General features: G+C 36.9%; 1 pseudogene; it reads left to right on the top strand.

The window, feature by feature from the left end:
• Nucleotides 1–733: 733 nt before the first annotated feature.
• On the top strand, nucleotides 734–1885 carry LOC108363576 (uncharacterized; annotated as a pseudogene).
• Nucleotides 1886–2182: the final 297 nt, after the last annotated feature.

The following is a 2182-nucleotide window of genomic DNA, read 5'->3' as shown; positions in this document are numbered from 1 at the left end:
GTTATTTGTTATTAAAATATCGTCCGTACTATCACTATATTTTATTATAAAACTACACTTATCACTTTTATTTATACAAATATACTATCCTTAAAATGTTCGCATGCGTTTGTAATACTTTAATATACAACTATTAATTAGTTAATTAAGTAAAACGCGTTTATAATTGTCTTCACAAACTTTAGCACATTTCACAAACAAGCACAAATAACAATGACTGACAGCAACACAAAATGTGTGCTACCATACGTTACAAAAAAATACACCACAAGAAGTGCGTATAATTACGGGGTATAAGTGCACAAGACGTACATTGCTATTATTAGAAAAAATAATATTAGGATCGATAGGGGTCTTACTCCTGATCATATCGATATAATTTTTTCGGGGGAAAATAATATTGGTAGTGGCGCACTTTAGCTTACGCGGCCAAAAATGGACGAAAAATGTCGAAAGTGGTATAACGCAAGTAAAAATTGTGATTTTTGGCAATTTTTCTAAGGGGTCCCTAGGGCCCCATAGGGGGCCCAGGTGGCCGGGGGTCGTACAATACGTCGGCGAAGGCTGTTAAAAAGCAAACGTGGTTATGTAAATATTATTTAAGTGGCAACCGCCTAATTACCAATTGGATTTATCGTTTATTTAAATTCCGGGAACAGAAGTACCGCTACTTTTTAATTCTTCTTTAAGCAAGCAAGAAGTTCGTTTTGCCTTAAGTTCAATTAAATAAAAAATGAGTGATACCGACTACGGTAAGTTTTATTACTTTTTCCCGATTTACACATATTATAGAATATATATATTTACAGATTCAGACGTACCTTCGACGAGCCCTGGAGCTGCAAGGGGAAACGTTTTAACCTCTGCGGAAATTCGCAGTATGTGGGCTAGCTACAAGGTTCGTGATCAACTGGGGACAGGGGAGCAATGCATTCAGTTTGCTGAGGAGAACGGGTTGGTGTTGCGCAGCAAACTTTGTTCTACACACAAACACCGATGCCCATCTACTCCAAGGGTAATTCAGATTTGGGCAGCTTTTGTTGCCGGCAGGGGCAGTGCCGGACCAAGTCTAGCGTTTCAAGAGCCAAGGGGACTTGGTTCGAGAACGTTAAACTGTCACTGCCCCACATGTTCTATTTAATGTACTGCTATTCGCGTCGTTATACCCAGTCTAACGTTCAACTGGAGGACTATGTTGGGAGCCCCTGCTTGTCAACCAGGACAATTACCGACTGGTATAGTTACTGCAGGGAGGCAGTGGTAATATACCAAATTGACAAGCAGGAGCATGTCGGCAAAATAGGCGGTCCAGGTAAAATCGTCCAAATAGACGAGAGCAAAATCGGAAAACGCAAATTTAATAAAGGTAATTTCAATTATAATTACATTGCATCTATTAAAAAACTAAATTATTTACTTTATTCTATATTTTTACTTTTCAGGGAGGAGAGTTGAAGGTCACTGTGTCCTGGGGATGATTGAGGACGGCAGCGAGGACCTCAGGCTGAAAGTGTGCCCGGAAAACGTCCGGTCCGTGGAGGTGCTCATACCTCTTATACAAAAACATGTAATCGACGGTACAATAATCCGTACAGATTATTGGAAAGCGTACGACTGCCTATTGAGTTATGGGTATGAACACCAAAAGGTCAATCATAGTGACCCAGAAAACCCTTTTGTCGCACCGGATGGAACCCACACCCAACGCATCGAGTCACAATGGCGGGTTGTTAAAAGGTTTTTTCACAAAGATAATTTTAACAACCCCGCCAACTTTGCAGATTTGGTTGTTGAATTTTTGTGGCGGAAGTCTATATTGAAAAATCGCGAAGATCTATTTACTAAATTAATTGACGCCATTAAACATACATATAAACCAAAGTAATATGTGGAGTGTTACATATAGTTTTAAGTTTACAGTAAAATGTGGAGTTTTACAATGTATATACTTTTTATTATATTTTTATTGGAGTTTTAACTTTTTTACTACTTTTAGTTTATGTATATATTTATTATAGTTTTAAGATTTTAGTAGGATGTAGAAAACCAAACTTTTAGTTCCTTTTTAAAAATGTATATATTTGTTATTATAGTTGTAAAATTTTTTTATTTCGTTTATAACACGTTTTTGTTGTTTCCATAAATAAATATGAGTACTTTGCACAATTTAAACGTTTTCTTT

This window comes from Rhagoletis zephyria, unplaced genomic scaffold, assembly GCF_001687245.7.
Source record: "Rhagoletis zephyria isolate East Lansing unplaced genomic scaffold, Rhagoletis_zephyria_1.1 Rzeph_scaffold_01311, whole genome shotgun sequence".
NCBI lineage: Eukaryota > Metazoa > Arthropoda > Insecta > Diptera > Tephritidae > Rhagoletis > Rhagoletis zephyria.
The sequence above is the reverse complement of the archived record's forward strand: the minus strand, read 5'-3'. Positions and strand labels throughout refer to the sequence as shown.